We start from the raw sequence: 18338 nt of genomic DNA, 5'->3' as shown, positions 1-18338 counted from the left end.
CGACAGAGCGAGGCTCCATCTCAAAAAACAAAAACAAAAACAAAAAAAAACATAAAATAAATAAAGTAGTACCTATTAAGTTGTTGAGAGCACCATCAAAAGCTGTCATTACCAAAATATTTATACTGCTATATTCTTTGTTCCAGAAAGGATTGAATATGGAAATGTCCATGTTACCAAGAGAGAAAAACTATAATCTAAAATGAGAAAAGACGTCAGAAAACCAAAATAAAGGAGGAAATGGAAATTAGGAAAAAAGTGAATACTGGAAATTGAATAAAATTGCAGTTGTCCTGAAATATTTCAACCAAATTCACATCAACCTTACCTTAAGAAAGAAAAGCAAACTAGCAAAATTATAAATGAAAATAAAGTTCAATGCAGAGGAGTCTAAAAATTTATTAAAGTTAGCAAAATGAGTACAGGCCCACAAAGATTTTCTTTGAACTTTTTCATTAAAATACATCATTTAATAGATATTGATTTAGCCTCTAGTAGGTGTCAGGCTCAATTAAGTACTGTGGATACAGTGTTGGAACTAAACATCCTTGCTTTCATCACACACTTACATTCTAGAGGAAATAAACAAAACAAATATGCCAGATGGTGTTAGGATTCTGCATTCATTTGTAGGACTGCCGTAACAAAGTATCACAGACTGAGTGGCTTCAGAGACAAATTAATTTACTCACATTTTTGGAGGCTGTAACTCTAAGATCAAGGTGTCAGAAGAGCTGGTTTCTTCTGAAGCCGCCTTGCCTTGCAGATGACCGTCTTCTCCTTGTGTGCTCTCATGGTCTTTCCTCTGTGTGTGTTTGTGTCCTAATCTCCGGTTTTGTTGTTGTTGTTGGTTGTTGTTTTTGAGATGGAGCCTTGCTCTGCCGCCCAGGCTGGAGGGCAAAGGTGCTATCTTGACTCACTGCAACCTCCGCCTCCCAGGTTCAAGCGATTCTCCTGCTTCAGCCTCCTGAGTAGCTGGGATTACAGGTGCACTCCACCACACCTGGCTAATTTTTGTATTTTTGGTAGAGATGGGGTTTCATCATATTGGTTAGGCTGGTCTCAAACTCTTGACCTCGTGATCCATCTACCTCGGCCTCTTTAAAGTGCTGGGATTACAGGGATGAGCCACCGCACCCGACCTAATCGCCTCTTCTTCTGAAGACATCTGTCATATTGGATTAGGGCCCACTCTGATCTCCTTTTTTAATCTCCTCTTTAAGGACCCTATCTCAAAATGCAGTCACATTCTGAGATCTGGAAGTTAGGACTTCAACAAATGAATTTTGGGGGTGGAGGGACATAATTTAGACCGTATCAGATAATACATTATGCTGCGGTAACAAATGAATCCCAAAAGCTCAGTGATTTAACACAACAAAGTTTATTTTTCCACCATGGAAAACTCACTGAGCCAGGCAACTTCCCAGGACAGCTGACCTAGTCAGTGACTCAGTGATTCAGGCTGTGTCCACTCTGTGACTTCGCCACTGCAACATGTGGTGTAGATCACTGCAGCAGGCCATTGGTTATAGGGCCTGACCTAATTGCAAGGGTTATATGAAGGGGGTTGCTAGCAAATAGATATTTTTAATTTGCTATAAATATCTCTGCCAGAGATGGCAATAAGTGCTAATAACAAAAACCAAGCAGGGAAAGGTGACATTGATAGGAGTGCTGTTTCACAAAAAATGGTCAAAGGCAACCTGAGAAAGTCACATTTAAAGAAGCCACAAAGGAAGTGAGGAAATGGAAGGAAATGTTCTACTCTTGAGGAAAGTAAGGAACAGCAAGGAAGCCAGGTGGCTAGAGCAAAGCAAGTAAGAGGACGATGAGAAGTAGGGGCTAGATCATGCAGGACTTTAGAGCCAAGCACTTTTGGATTTTATTCTGAATTGGGAAAATATTGGGGTTGACATGCTCTGACTTAGGTTTTGAAAAGTCACTTTGGTGATTGTGTAGAAAAAAAAAAAAAGACTGTAAGGAGGCAAGGATGGAAGTCGAGAGAAATATACAGCAGTCACCCACGTGGGAGGTCCTAGGGCTGGGTTTGGCTGGGCTGTAGCACGCTCCTGGATGATAGTTACATGCTCTCCTCCTTTCTCAAACCACCAGCACCTCTCTCCCTCTCCTCACGCTCAACGTTTATTTTATTAAACTATCAACAATCAGTAGAGAAATTCCACATGCATCCGTTACAGAAACATCAGGGGTTCTGTCTAAGTCTTGCAGCTCACTGCTGAGGAAGAAGAGTTTAATCACGTGTTTCAGCCAAGGAGACGGGAAGGTCAGTCTCAAATCCATCTCCCTGACTAAAATTTAGGGTTTATATAGCAGGGAAGAAGTATAACAATGTGTTAGAAAACAGGAACTATGGAGGGGTAAGGAAATAAAAGTAAAGGTCTGGCATCTCATTGTCTGAATGTGGTGATCTGGTAAATTTCAGTTCTTTTATACTTTTTGAGAGGCCAGGGGTCCTTCCCGAGAAAGGAACTCAGATAAAACAAATGTAAGTTTTGAGCTTTAAGAAAAGAAGGGTCACTTTCTATGTTTGTCCAAAAGAACTGTCTGTGGGGCTACTGGGTCAGTTTCATGTTCAACAACAAATCTACCAAGCTGTCTGTATCTGTGGCCAGCCATTCCTTTTCTCCTGTTTTTTCCTTATCTTAGGATGACTCCTCCAATCTACTCAAGATTTTCCTTCCTACAGTTGTCACTCTCTTGTACATCCAGTTGCTACAGCATTTGTATTAGCATATAAATATTTAAACAGAAAACCTCAATCCCACATCTCTTACCTGCTATGATCCTATTTCCCTGCTCTCCTTTACAGGAAGAGAACAATGCTTGTATTTACTCGTCGGCACCATCTATTATCTCAAGAATCAGGCTTTTAACCCTACCACTTTATCTTAATTGCTCCGTTCCCAAGGTCTCAGTGATCTGTACACTGCCAGTTCAGAGGTCAATCCTCATCTGACTCAGCCTCTCAGTGCAAAGGACACCTTTAGGCACTTCTCTCTTGAAACATTTTCTTCACTTGATCAGGACTCCTCTGTTCCAGTTCTCCTCTTACCTCTGATTGCTTCTTCTAAGTTTCCTTCTTATCTCTACAGTGCCACGTCTAGCCTTTCAGTCTCTTTTGCTGCAATTATGCAATTCAGACTTGTGAAAGTCCTAGATCAGTGATTTTCAATGATTTTCAAACTGTAGGCCACAACTGTTACTGCGTTAAAAAAAAATCAAGAGTTAGGAGTGAAAAATTTAAACAGAAGAAATCATACATCACACGTAGGAATGGTAAATTTGTTTCTGGAAACTTTTAAATTATATATATGTATTCTGTTAATATGTAAAATGTATTTTGTATTTTGGGTTGAGGTCAAAGATACGAAAATTACTGCTCTGTGTGATCGCATCCAATCATGTGGCTTTTTGAATACCACTGCCTAATCTTCGATTTATATCTCTATATCTCTCCTCTGAATTCCAGTCCAGTGAACTGGAGTCTGGTGAAACTGTATCTTTATAAAGGTTATTAATAAAAAGGAAAAAGTCTTATATCAAGGCAAAAAAAAAAAAAAGGCATTTAGATTTGGGACCAGGAAACGTGAATTCAAGGTTCGCTCTACCACATACATAGCTTTTCAACACTTTAGTAGGTTATTGCTAGTTTCTTCCTTTGTTTGCAAGCTCCCCATTAGTCCTTACATTCATCTATTCTAGTGGGAACACTAGTATATCTGCTGTATTAGATTGGGTGCCATTATACATCCATGCACTGTATATTTGTCATACATAACACATTTTATTTTTTGCAATGAAACTCTTTAAAGAACTAGAACATGGCTGGGCGCAGTGGCTCACACTTGTAGTCCCAGCAGGAGATGAAGCTGGCTAGACTTCCTGGGTCCAGTAGGGACTTGGAGAACTTTTTTGTGTCTAGCTAAAGGATTGTAAATGCACCAATCAGCACTCTGTAAAAGGGACCATTCAGCACCCTGTAAAATGGGCCAATCAGCACTCTGTAAAATGGACCAATCAGCAGGATGTAGGTGGGGATACATAAGGGAATAAAAGATGGCCACCCCAGCCAGCAGAAGCAACCTGCTCGCATCCCCCTTCCACAGTGTGGAAGGTTTGTTGTTTTGCTCTTCACAATAAATTTTGCTGCCGCTCACTCTTTGGGTCCGTGCCACCTTTAAGAGCTGTAACACTCACCGTGGAGATCAGTGGCTTCATTCTTGAAGTTAGTGAGACCAAGAACCCACTGAAAGGAACCAACTCTGGGCACACCAGCACTTTGGGAGGTCAAGGTGGGCAGATCACCAGTGGTCAGGAGTTCGAAACCAGCCTGGCCAACATGGTGAAACCCCATCTCTACTAAAAATACCAAAAATTAGCTGGGTGTGGTGGTGGGCACCTGTAATCCCAGTTATTCAGGAGGCTGAGACAGGAGAATTGCTTGAACCTGGTAGGTGGAGGTTGCAGTGAGCTGAGGTCGCATCATTGCACTCCAGCCTGGGCAATAAGAGCAAAACTCATCTCAAAACAAAAACACCACACACACAAACTAGAACAGGGTTGAATGGGTTCATATATTTAACCATTTGGTGGGGAGTCAGTGTGACTGGCTCTGGAGATAACACTGGTCACTTGGCTGAAGCCTGAATTCTTATCTCTTCATGTCCCACAAACTCTAGGAGAGGGTAGATAATTTCCCTATGTGGGTTAAGGCTAAGGAAAGGCAGTGTATTAGGAGTCCCCATTAACACAAGCAGGGAGGATTTGGAATTAAGCTGTTGCCACAAGGCCAGGATGCTTCTTGGAGTGAGCACCTGGTGCCCTGTGAGCAATTCCCTTACTGGCTGCTTTACATTCTGAGTGCAATGGTTTCATCCCAATTGTGCTTTGTTTCCTTGCTGGCAATCCTTTCCTTTTTTTGGAGAAGGAGTCTCACTCTGTCACCCAGGCTGGCATGCAGTGGCATGATCTTGGCTCACTGCAGCATCTGCCTCTGAGGTTCAAGCGTTTCTCCTGTCTCAGCCTCCCGAGTAGCTGGAATTACAGATGCCCACCACCATGCCTGGCTAATTTTTGTATTTTTACTAAGGAGGAGGTTTCATATTGGCCAGGCCATGTTGGCCAGGCTGGTCTTGAACTCCTGAGCTCAGGTGATCTGCCTGCCTCAGCCTCCCAAAGTGCTAGGATTACAGATGTGAGCCCCCACACCTGGCGGGCAATCCCTTCTTGAACTGCACTCCAGGTGGCAAGAATCTGGACCCAGGACCTGGACATGTTCAAGTTGTCAGCTCCCTTTCCCTCAGGACTCTGACCTCCTATACTAATACCCATTGGCAAATACCATATATGGTTAATATTTACCCAGCACTGTATGTGTTGGGCACTTAAAAGTGTTATGCAGGCATTACCTCATTTTGTCTCATAACCACTCTATTCAGTAGATATCTTTTAGATAGCTGAAGAGCGGCTCGGAAAGGTTAAAAAAATTGCCTAGACAGTAATGGCTGAGCCAGGACTCACCCTATCTTTGCCTCCATGAGTACTGCTTATCAGCCCTGCTTAGCTCACAGATCCCTGTTAAACTACGAAGGTTCTGCCGCTTCCTGCAGAAGGATGATAGGATTCCATATCCATAGATCAGTCAACCAATTCTTTTGCTCACCAAGCCTGGTCTAGGCATCAGCTATACCAATGGGAGATATTGGTACTGCCTTCATGGAACACATGCTGCCAGAAGCCGTAGAGTCAACCAGATTGTGGCAACCGGCCTTGATAACCTATTTTCCATAGTAAACGACAAATGGAGAAAATTCATCATTTTCTGTTCTTTGTAATACTGTATACTAAGTGTGTTATAGAAATGAAGATGTTTTGACCTTGCTGATCCAGAGGATATTTTGAGCACAGTTTTGAAGCTGACAATCTGCTCTTTACTTAGCCAACAATGCAAAGTGGTCAGAATTGTAGGGAGGAATTGATTAGCTATATGATAGATCACTCCTGGACAACAGAACAACTGTGGAATATTTGAGAGGATTTGCTTATAATTCACTCATGAATTTACTAAGAAATACAAATTAGTCATATTTTATGCATTATTATGGGACAAATAAAATTAGCAGTGGTTGAAACTATTTCTGGGAAGTTTGATCTAGGAAAATTGGATTTGGTAGACAATGATGAAAGTGACAGAGGAATAATAAAGTACGTTTTATGTGGACAAAAGATGAATGCAGAATCAAATATTTAGACGTGTATGTACACAAAGATGATTTCTGATAAAAATTAAAATACAATTTAAAAGTAGGAAGTCGTATAAACCTCTTTCACATGCTTTCTCTGGCTGAGAGGGCTGTGCTGTGAGCATCTATCTTTCAGTCCAGATTAGACAGTGAAAGCAAACAAAAATCTGTCAAGGCAAAAACCATTACTACTTATTCCTTCGCTTTCCCTCCCGTTTGATAGCCTCAGGTAAGAAAGTATTTTCCACTTTCTTCTCCAAGTACAACATCCTTTTGCCAGACAAAATTTCCTTTTCCTTCCAAAACACTAGTATTAATAACATATGTAGTCAGGCCCACGACACACTAAACGACAAAGGCAGAGCTGGGGAAGTTTTCGGTTCCAAGCCTGTTGGGTCCTCGCCTGGGCACAGCGAAGGGGTGGGAGCACAGAGGTGTCGCGCACCCGCACCCGCAGCAGCCGGCCCCCAGCGAGCTGTGGCCACCCGGGGAACGCCTCCACCCAACCCGGCCGGACACGTGACGCCCGCGTCACGTGACCTGCCAGTCGGCGTCCTCACGCGGAGGGGCGTAGGGTGTAAACAGGCAACGCGCTGGCGGAGGTTCGGCCCTGCTACGTCCGGGTCTCGGGCATGCTGGAGGAGGGCCAGGGTGGTTGCGCCGCCAGCTCAGAGCCCACCTGAGGTAACTCTTGCGGCTTCTAGGATCCGCTACTCCACGCCGCCCGCAGCCGTCCCTGCTGGCCGCCAATAAGGGCGGCCAAGCCCCCGGCCCGGGCAGGGGGTGTGGCTGCCGGCCGCTCGGTCCGCGACAGGTGGGCCGCCAAGGCCCCGACCCTGCGCTGCCCCTGGGCTGGGGGCCCGGCGTGGAGCCCGCGGAGAGGCAGCGCGACTCGGGGCCGTGGGTCCTTCTGCCCTGGTGCTGGCGTCTGCCCCTGGGGCCGGGCCGAGTCGAACCAGGAACCGCAGAAGCAGTCTGCGCCAAGGGCCCTAGGCCGGCCGCCCGGGGTGCCAGGTCTTTTCCCTGACGGGCTGTGAGACCTTGAGCCCGTCAGCCGTCATCCTTGGCCTGAGTTTGCACATCTGTAAAATGGAAGCTCGGACTAGTAATCCGTGAGGACCTTCCACGTCTGACGTGTGATCTCGAGAGACCTGCGTACATTCGGGGTGCCAGAAGGAAAGCATAGGTAGCTATTTTGTCCTTTAGTTGCTAAATTTTCGTTGATCTTTAAATCTGTTTTCATCTTAAATGATTCGGATTCCTGTTCACCTGGCTGAAGTTTTTAATAGAAAACTTATTGGGTAGGGGTTATAATGGTTTATGTTACCGTTTTCATGTTTCTTTAATGCAACAAAACCTTTTTTTTCTTAAAATCTATTTGGAAGCCCAGATTGTAAAAATAAATGGAACCCTTTTCTGCCTCATTATCACTATTCTCACGACCCACCCCCGCGCTAACTACCCTTAAGGACCCATGGAAGTCATAGGTTGAGGAGCTCCGTATGGAGTTGAGGAAATGTTTTGTGTATTTTTTAATTTGATAGGATCTGGAAAATGAATTCTTTGCATATGTGGAGTTTTCTGTTATCTTTCTCCTTATTTTGTTCGATTGCATGCTATGTAATTACAGAGACAATTAGCATAACCCTCACATACCATACTTAGGGGCCTTTTTTGGCCTCGAAATTTCTGATAAAGACGTTTCTCGTTCCACCTTTCCTTGCATCCCAGTCCCTGGGGAAGTAAGTGTATGTTTATAATAGTGAGACTTCATGCCTCATTGCTGATTTAGTTGCTCGGATACAAAATGGGAATGGAAGACTTTTGAGACCAACCGGGTAGGTTAGGACATATCAGAAAAACATGAAAACTCTAAAAAATATGAAAACTGAAGGAGTATATGAACTCAAGTCTTTGAGAGTCATGGAATAATGTGAACATGCCCTCGTGTGAAATCGTGAGACCCTGGAGCAAGAGAATTTTGGATTTTGAGAAAATTGAGTTTAAGAGAAAAAGATGTCCTGTTTCATATGGTGAGTGAACATGTAAACAGTGTGAGGTGGTAGCGTGTAGACAAAATTTTCAGGATTTTTTTTTTTTTTTAAAGAGTAACACATAGTTTCCTAATGGATTTTGGAGACTATGGTTTTAAGAGATGTACTGAAACTTGAAATTTAATGTTAAAAGAGGGAAACGATACCCTTTTGCAGCTTGTCTGCTTGTTGCTTCTGTGAGTTGAGCAAGAATTGGAAGTGGAATGGACTATAAGTGGTACCCAAGGTGACCTAGTGGAAAGGTTTTCTCTTTTCAAAGACAACTTACTTCCCTGATCTTTGGCTTAAGCTTAAGCAAGTCATTTCCTTTCTTTGGTTCTCAGTTTCTGCTGCAAAATGAGGAAATTGGATTGATTACTATTCTACCTTTTGGCTCCAGCTAGGTTTGCCAGATAAAACACAGGATGCCTAGTTGATACGAATTTCAGATAAAGTGAATACATTTTTACTATAAATACTACATGGGGGCATACTTGTACTAAGAAAATGATTCGTTGTTTGTCTGAAATTAAAGTTTAACTGGGCTTGCTGTATTTATATTTGCTAAATCTGGCAGCCTTAGCTCCAACATTTTTGTTTCCTTTAAATTAGTGCCAGCTCAAAGCAGAGCTGGGAATGAACTGATTTAAGCAGCCAGGAAACGCTAATTGTTGTCAGTAGTAGCGTCTGGTTCTTGAGGAATGTCGTTGATTCACTTGTGGTTTGTTTCTTTTTCCCTTATGTAGCAGTTCCATTTCTACCATAATCACATAATGTTTAGGTTTATACCTTTGGTGGTAAGTAGTTTAAAATATCTGAAAGCAAGTTAAAAATATTGCTGAAATTTCTAAAAGTGGCTTCATTTTTTTGAGCCTTGAAATGGTATGTGCTTTCCCCCCACCCTGTAAAAGATGCTTTACAACCCTACCTGTTCCCCAGGTTTGTGGTTGATTACAAGACATTTTCTAAAGCCGTGGACTGTTCTGATGCCAAGTAATCAGGAAGTTCTTCTTATGCCTTCTAATTTTGTCCCCTGTGAATATGGAGTATGGAAAATTATTAGTATATACAGTATAAACATTTTATATTTTATCTGACGGTTGTCAGCTTTGTCTTTGCTGTATTGAAGGATTTTCAATTTTGAAATTCTTTTTCAAGAAGTGTAATTTTAAACTTTTCATTTTTTTTTTTTAAATAACTAGACCAGATCCAATTTCTTAACTCACTTGGAAATGCCTGAATTTTCTAATTCATTTATTCAATCAATAGTCAATAAAAAATTTGCTTTTGGAGAGTCAGTTTGATGATGTGACCAGTATTCCAGTTCTCCAGGTGTTTATTTCTGATAGAGGAGTTAAAACGTGTAATCTGAGGATAATATGATGAAGGCTTTGAAGAGGTACAAGTTATGCTATGGAAATTGAGAGGAAGGATGTGTGCTCTTCAGATTGATACATTGAAGAGAAAAACTCTGGAAGAGGTAGAAGTGGATTCAGGACCTGGAGGTAAAGGTGGGATCAGGAAGACAGAGGTGGACACAACGGCGGAAAAAAGCAGATAAGGGCAAGGAATCTGTCTTCTTAGTTCTACAAAACATACGCTTTGTTGGATTTAAAATACTTTACAATATTGTATATGTGTGGTTTTTGGTTCACTGTGATGTTCTCATCTGCTTTATATTTGCTTTGAACTGCTTTGGTGTCTTTCTGTATTAAAAAGACCTTCAGTTGTCAGTGAAGCTCTTTGAAAAAGTGTTTATTAAATGTGTCACGCGTATAAAAGTATGTATTGAAAAAATAGAACATTACCAATAGCCTTGAAACCTCCTGTGTACTTCTTCCTTCCTCTCAAAAGTAACCAGCATGCTGCATTCTGTGTCTATCATTTCTTTACTTTCTTTTTTTTTTTTGAGACAGAGTTTTGCTCTGTCACTCAGGCTGGATGGAGTACAGTGACGCCCTCTTGGCTCATTGCAACTCTGCCTCCTGGGTTGAAGCGATACTCCTGCCTCAGCCTCCCGAGTAGCTGGGACTATGGGCATGTGCCACCATGCCCTATTAATTTTTGTATTTTTGTAGAGGCAGGCTTTCACCATGTTGGCCAGACTGGTCTCAAACTCCTGACCTCAAGTGATCTGCCTGCCTCAGCCTCCTAAAGTGGTGGGATTGCAGGTGTGAGCCACTGCACCTGGCCTGCTTTCTTGATAATGTTATTTTACTTTATACATGTATATCCCCCCAAAATCCTGTTTGCTTATGCATATTTTTAAACTTTATATAAATGACATCATGCTATGTGGATTTTTTTTCCTGCAACTTTTTAAATTAGTTACTAAGTTTCATCCATGTTTTTCTTCAAAGGTAAGAATTTCTCTGGAATATACATCTAGGATTGGAGTTGTTGTTTGTCAGGTGTGTACACCAGTAACTTTACAAAATACAAATTGCTTTCCAATGTAGTTGTACTGTTTTACTGTCCTATAAGTAGTGTGAGAGTTCCTGTTTTTATCCTGTCTACATGCTCCCCAGTGTTTGGTATGAGAAACCGTGTATCTATTAAAGGTCTAGTATCCAGAGTAAGTATCCAGAGTCTTTAAGGAACTCTTATACTTCAGTCATAAAAGGAAAAATAACTAAAAAAAATGGACAAAGGATTTGAATAGACAGTTTTTCAGACAAGACATACAAATAGCCAGTAAGCACATGAAAAGATGTTTTACATCATTAGTCACCGTGGAAATGGAAATCAAAACCGCAGTGAAATACCATGTCACACCAACTAAGTAACTAAGATGGTTACTAAGTGACCGTCTAAGTAACCATCTTAGTAAACTAAGATGGCTATGTGTAATAAAAAAGACAGGTAATAAGTGTTGGTGACATGGAGAAATTGGAATCTACATGTTGGAATGTAAAGTGGAGCAACTGCTTTGAGAAACAGTCTGGCAGTTCTTGAAATGGCTAAATATGGGATAAGGCATGACAAAGCAGTTCCACTCCTAGGTATATACCCAAGAGAAATGAAAACATATCTATGCAAAAATTTGTATGTACATGTTCACAGTAGCAGTAGCCATAGTAGCCAAAATGTTGAAACAACTCAAACATACATCAACTGATGAATGGTTTAAATAATGTGGTTTATCCATGCAGTGGACTATTATTCAGGAATAAAAGGGAATTAAATACTGATTCATGCTACAAATGGATGAACTTTGAAAACTTTCTAAGTGATAAAAGAAAGTCACAAAAGGCCACAAATTGTGTGATTACAGGTATATGGAATGTCCAGAATACAAATATAGACTCAGATAATAGAGTACTGGTTGCCTAGAACTGGTGTTGGGGTAGGGGTTGGGGAAAAATGGGTTTGACTGCTAAAGAGGACTGAGTTTCATTTTGGGGTGATGAAAATAGTCTAAAATTGATTATGGTGATGGTTGTACAATTCTGTGCATTTGCTAAAAACTATTGAATTGCACACCTGCAAAAAAGCCATTGATGGAAAGAAGGAAATTTTTTTTAACAAAGATGCCATGTTGTATGCCTCTTGGAGAATCCCAGGTGGTAGGGACTGAGACTTGCCTATAGCCGTGTGAGTGAGATGCAAAGCATATCCTTTTCATACATGGAGGCCTTCAGAGGATCCCACAGCTTGGCCAGCAGCTTGAGTGCAACCCCCTGATAGATTTTGACCCAGAAGTACCCAGCTAAGCTGTGCCTAGATTTCTGGCCTGTGGTAACTGTGAGATAATAAATGGCCATTGTTTTAAACTACTGAGTTTTGGAGTAACTTGTATGCAATATTAAATCACTCATACATAAGTAGCAGCATTACAATATATATTTTTAAAATTTTAGTTTTCTGGAAAACTGTGGTGGCTAAATTACTAAATTATAGTATAATGGATTCTTTTTTTTTTTTTTTTGAAACAGAGTCTCGCTCTGTGGTCCATGCTGGAGTGCAGTGGTGCGATCTCGGCTCACTGCAAGCTCCACCTCCCGTGTTCACGCCATTCTTCTGCCTCAGCCTCCCGAGTAGGTGGGACTACAGGTGCCCGCCACCGTGCCCTGCTAATTTTTTGTATTTTTAGTAGAGACGGGGTTTCACTGTGTTAGCCAGGATGGTCTCAATCTCTTGACCTCGTGATCCACCTGCCTCGGCCTACCAAAGTGCTGGGATTACAGGCGTGAGCCACCGCGCCCGGCCTATAATGGATTCTTTCGTTCCTTATTTTGTTAACCACAATTCATAACCAATAGGCAATGATACACACATTTATTGAGATATCGTGTAAATTATTGGGGATAAATTATACTTAAAATGGCTAAAATTCCTTTTATTACAATTTTGAAAGTGTGTTATCTCTGTATAATACATTACAAGTCTTTATCAACCAAAACAGGCAGTTTTAAGACAATATAGCAGTACATAACATTTCACATATTGTCATGGTTTTCTGGTAACTGTTTTATATTTAAAACTTATAAGTGGTATTGATATGTTGGGAGATTTACTTATGACTTCAGCAAAGGCACTCAAAAAAGAATCATCAAGGCAAAACTGCAGTCTCATAGAAGCCAACCCATTCTTGTAGGAACTGTATGAAAGGAGGTTAAAAAGATTTTTGTTCTTTTCCTTTGAATATTTCTGTTCTTCAGTTGAAGAAATGTTGTATGACCATATGGATAAGGAAAGCATTTCGAAATTTCATTTAAGAAATGAAGAGATGTTTTCAAAGTTTGTAAGGATTTTCTCCTTTTTTTCTTACCTTTGACAAAGTGAAAAAAATATATTTATTAGCATATAAGGATAGCTGAAATGTTATGTGAAAAAAAGCCTGCTGAATTTTCTCCTGTGTTTTATTCTAGAGGTTTTATAGTTTTAGCTCCAATATTAAGGTTCATGATCAATTTTTAGGGGTTGATAGAGTGTTTGGTATGAGCTATGGGTCTAGGTTCTTTATTTTCCTTTATGAATAAACAATTTTTTAATTTTAATTTTAATTTTTTTTTTTGCCTGAGGAGGCCTTGGGCTCAAGCTAGCTGGTCTAATATACATTTTTGAGTATCATTTGTTGAAAAGGTAATTCTTTCCCTATTGGGTTTCTTCCCCTTTCTCTATCCTTTGCCCATTGAGTTCTGTTGGCATTTTTGTTGAAAGTAAACTGGTGATGTATGTGTGGATCTGCTTTTGGACTCTCTCCTGTTGCTTTTGCTGTCTGTTCTTATGTCGGTACCACATTGTCTTTATTTCTGTAACTTTATGTAAAGTTTGAAACTGGTTAGTATAAATCCTCCAATTTTGTTCTTTATTTTCAAAAATTTTCTGGGTATTCTAGGTCCTTTGTGTTTTCAAAAGTATTTTAAAATCAGCTTGTTAGTTTAAAAAAAAAAAAAAAGAACAACTTGGGGTTTCAATTGGGATTGCCTTGACTCTGTAGATCAGTTTATGGAGAATTGCTATTTTAATGTCATTGAACCTTCCACTACATGAACATGTTATAGCTCTCCGTTTATTTAGTTCTTTAATTTCTTGCAACATGTTTTTTAGTTTTGGAGTGTACAGGTCCTGTGCATATTTCGTTGAATTTATATCTTAATATCTTACATTTTTAATGCCATTATAAATGGGATTAAAAAATAATTTCTCATGTATTCGCAGCTGATTTTTGTATATTGTCTTTGTGTCTTGTAGCCCTTCTAAATCCACTTACTAGTTCTGGTAGTCTTTTGGTTGGATTTTCTCCACATACAGTCATTGAATAAAGACAGTTTTACATTTTCCTTTCTAATCATGTGCTTTCTGTTTCTTTTTTTGCCTTATTACACTTGTGAGGACCTCAAGTCCAATATTATGATAGAAGTAGTGACAGCAGATATCCATGTTTTGTGGTCAATTTGAGGGAGAAACCATTTAGTCTTATATATGGTACAAAAAGCACTAACTACAACATTTTAAAAATGTTAAATTGGACTCAATAAAATTAAATTTTTATTGACTCAATAAAATTAAAATTTTATTACTCAATAAAATTAAATCTCCTGCACTTTAGGAGACATTGTTAAGGAAAAGAAACAGTATACTATAGACTGGGAGCAAATGTTGACAATTTATATATCTGACAAAGGACTTTTACCCAGCATTATATAAAAAACTTCAATAAATTAGTAAGAAGTTAGAGAACTCAAATGGCAAAATTGGTTAAAAAAAAAAAAAATTTGTGGAGCAACTTATCAAAAGAAGGTATTTGAAATTCTAGTAGACATATTAAAAATTCTCAACATATTTAGTTATTAAAGGAAATTATAATTATGAACAACGTTTTGCCTACAAGAATGGTCAAAATGAAAAAGACTAACAATACCAAGTGTTGGTGAGGACGTAGAGCAATCAGAATTTTACATAAATTGCTGATAGGAGTGTACAGGCACTTTGGAAAACTGTTTAACAGTTTCCTATTAACTTAAACTTGCACTTACTGTATGACCTAGACATTACACCCCTGGGTATAAAATAAAACCTTAAATTCACAAATGACTTGTACAACAATACTCAGTGCTCAACACTGGAAACGGTATAGTCTATCAACAATTCTGCAATGGACTATTAGGAGAAAAAAGGAATGAATTGCACAGTGTCACTCTATGAAATTAAAAACATTATATTGAGCAAAAGAAGCCAGACAAAAGACTACATTCTGTATGATTTGATTCATATGTAATTCTAGAACCACCAAAACATTAAGAAAGCAGATTAGTGGTTGCCTGAGGTTATAGGTAGGGGTGGGGATTGACTGCAGAGGAGCAGAAGAGAACTTTCTATGGTGATGGAATTACTCTGTATTTTGATTGGGTGGTGGTTATACTAAATATACACTTTTTATACACTTTTGTCAGAACTTAACATTGTACTTAAGATGGGTGCATTTTATTTTATGTAAATTATGTCTTAATATGGTTGTTTTTCAAAAGGGTCTAAACATTTTATAGACAGAACATATACCTATGTATATATATACTGAGATTTTATGTAAAATATTTAAATGTATGTATACTCATAGGAAATGCCTAGAAGGATGTTAAGCAAATTGTTACTGATTATGTCTAGGTGGTGAGAATTTTAGGTGATTAAAAAAATGATTGGACTTTTTATATTATTTGAATTAGTCCTTTTAATGAACACATCTTTGCAAAAGAAAAGAAAAAAGTTTTTTTTTGTTATATAGAAGTTTGATATCTGGATTTTTTATCTAGATTTTTTTTCAAATATTGAGTAGATATTACAATATTTATAAATTTTGTATAGAATGTAAGTGCTGTTATTTTGTGTTTTTTTTTTTTAATTTTTTTTTTTTTTTTTTGAGACGGAGTCTTGCTCTGTCACCCAGGCTGGAGTGCAGTGGCACCATCTCTGCTCACTGCAAGCTCCACCTCCAGGGTTCACGCCATTCTCCTGCCTCAGCCTCCTGAGTAGCTAGCACTACAGGCACCCGCCACCATGCCCGACTAATTTTTTGTATGTTTAATAGAGACGGGGTTTCACTGTGTTAGCCAGGTAGAGACGGGGTTTCACTGTGTTAGCCAGGATGGTCTCGATCTGCTGACCTTGTGATACATCTGCCTCGGCCTCCCAAAGTGCTGGGATTACAGGTGTGAGCCACCACGCCTGGCCAAGTGCTGTTACTTTGTAATCACCAGTTAGGAACAATCTACATTACTTTTGATGCCCTTGGTCTCTCTTCTCTGATCCCATTCTGTTATGTCCCCAGAGACATAACTGCTACCCTGAATTTTGTTTTTATTGTTTAATTGCTATAGTTTTATCACATTTGTATCTTGAAGATGTGTTGTTTTGCCCTGCATGCGTTGAACTTTATAACTAGAATTGTATTGTGTGTGTACTTTCATTTGCTTTTTTATCCTGTATAATGTGAGATTTGAGACTCATTCGTATTTTTGTATGGCTGTAGTTCATTGGTATCTCCTTGTCTTATTGTGTTACATTATGAATATTCCACAATTTGTCCTTTGTAGTATTGATGAATGACTGGATTGTCAATTTTTTTTTAAATCTGTCATGAGCAATGGTGATGTGAACATTGTGCATGTCTTTTTGTGCTCTTGGGCAAGAGTTTCTCTTTGTGTATGGCCAGATGTATAGCTGCTGGGTTGTAGGATAATGCATTTCTTCAACTTTTCTAGAAGTGGTAGTTTTCTGTTGCTATATAACAAATTACCACAAACTTAGAGGCTTAAAACAACACACATTTTAAAATCTCATGGTCCTATAGGTCAAAAGTGCAGTAGGCTTGGCTGGGTTATCTGCTATGGGTTTTATGAGGCTGAAATCAAGTTGTCAGTAGGGCTGCATTCTTTTCTACAGGCTCTGGAGAGAAATCAACTCCCACACTTGTTTGGGTTGTTGGTAGAATTCAGTTCGTATGGTTGTAGGACTAAGGTCCATGTGTCCTTGCTGGATGTCAGCTGGTGGTCATTCTCAGCTTCTACAGGCCACACGTTCCTTGCCTTGTGACCCTCTTTCTTTCTTCGTCTTCTAAGCTGGCAGTAGGAGGTTGAATCTCTCTCATGCTTTGAATCTCTCTAATATTTTTTTCCTTTTCTAGATGGAGACCATTCTCTACTTTTAAGGACTCATATGATTTGATTGGGTCCACTGGGATAATCTAGATTACTCTTTCTATTTTATCTCCATGGTCGTTTTACAGCTATACTCAAATTAGTATTTGAATAACCAGGGGCAGGAATCTTGGGGGACTATCTTTAGATTTCTGATTACCACTCTATATGATATGTTGTTTTCCGCAGTGGTGGTGCCAGTATACATTTACCTTAGCAGACATTGGAGTTCTTGTTCCATGTCGTTAATGTTGTCACTCTATTGTCAGATATTTAGGCTGAGAAGTGGTATCTCATGGTGTTTTTAATCTATGGGTCCATATTTATAAGTAAAGACAGTTTTATTTTGTTGCTTTTTAAAAAGTTTTACATAATTAATTTTGTTCTGTATATACTCTCTAACATATGAGGTTTTCCCTCAGATTTGTGCTTTTGTGGTTTGAGTTTTAATAACTACTGTATGGTGTTTTATTGTATGAATAGATCACAATTGGTTCATTCTTTCATTGATGAAAATTTAGATTGTTTCTTAGTTCTCCTTGTGAATGTGTGAGAGAATTTCTTGAAGATATATATAAAGACTGCATATACATTGGTAAAATCTAGAAGTGAAAATCATGTGCATCTTCCCTGTTTTACTGTATAGAGAGACTTACAAAAAGTAGATTCTTTCCTTCCCTCCATTCTTTTTTGCTTTCTTTTGTTACTACTTTTATCCAATCTGACAAGCAAATGTCTTTATTGTCTTTAAAGGAGCTTACGCAGGTAATATTACAATGCTAAAAAATTCAAATACTGTAAGTACATAAAGAAAAAGTCTCATCTAGTTATACTGGGTGTTTTAATAAAAGTGGGATCATACTACATATAATATTTTGAAGTATGCTTTTTCACCTAGATCAATACATACAGATCTGCATTCTCCCTTTTAATAATTATGTAGTATTCCTTTGCCGGTTGACTTTTGTTTACTATTCTATACTTAGTACCTAGCAATCAATAAATTTTTGTGGGATGAATGAAGAATATACGGGTACATATATTTGTGAATTATTCAACCCTTCCCCTGTTAGTGGATATTTAGTGTGCTCTGATTTGTATTTTTTAAAATGGTGTCACAGTGATCATTCTTGTATATATGTTTTTGAACATTTATGGATGTATTCTTACAGTCTAGAGCCCTAGAAGTGGAATTGCCTGGTCAAAGGGGATTTAAATTGGATAGTTGGTTGTCCCATTTTCATTTCAATCTGTACTCGACTAATGGTGTTTTGGTGCTCTTTCCCCTGTTCACCTGCCTACAACATTATCTATTACCAATCCCTTATTTTTCCATATCTTAAAATTAATGTTGAAATTTTTATCAAAATAATACTTGGACATTGTTTAAAAATAGGGAG

General features: G+C 39.0%; 1 protein-coding gene across 6 annotated transcripts in view; it reads left to right on the top strand.

Moving 5' to 3' along the window:
- Nucleotides 1-18338, top strand: part of MARCHF8 (membrane associated ring-CH-type finger 8) — a 212746-nt gene that overhangs the window by 64410 nt on the left and 129998 nt on the right. For 2 of the 6 annotated variants that reach the window (XM_007962533.3, XM_073018952.1), the window contains exon 1: nt 6803-6950. The exons of 1 other annotated variant lie outside the window; for it this stretch is intronic. The gene's annotated coding sequence lies outside the window, so the exon portion shown is untranslated. Of the gene's footprint in view, nt 1-6802; nt 7453-18338 lie in introns of those variants that run through there. 3 more of the 6 variants (XM_007962530.3, XM_073018950.1, XM_073018954.1) reach the window with 2 other exon arrangements.

The sequence above is a fragment of the Chlorocebus sabaeus genome, chromosome 9 (assembly GCF_047675955.1).
Source record: "Chlorocebus sabaeus isolate Y175 chromosome 9, mChlSab1.0.hap1, whole genome shotgun sequence".
NCBI lineage: Eukaryota > Metazoa > Chordata > Mammalia > Primates > Cercopithecidae > Chlorocebus > Chlorocebus sabaeus.
This window is presented reverse-complemented; position numbering and strand designations above follow the sequence as displayed.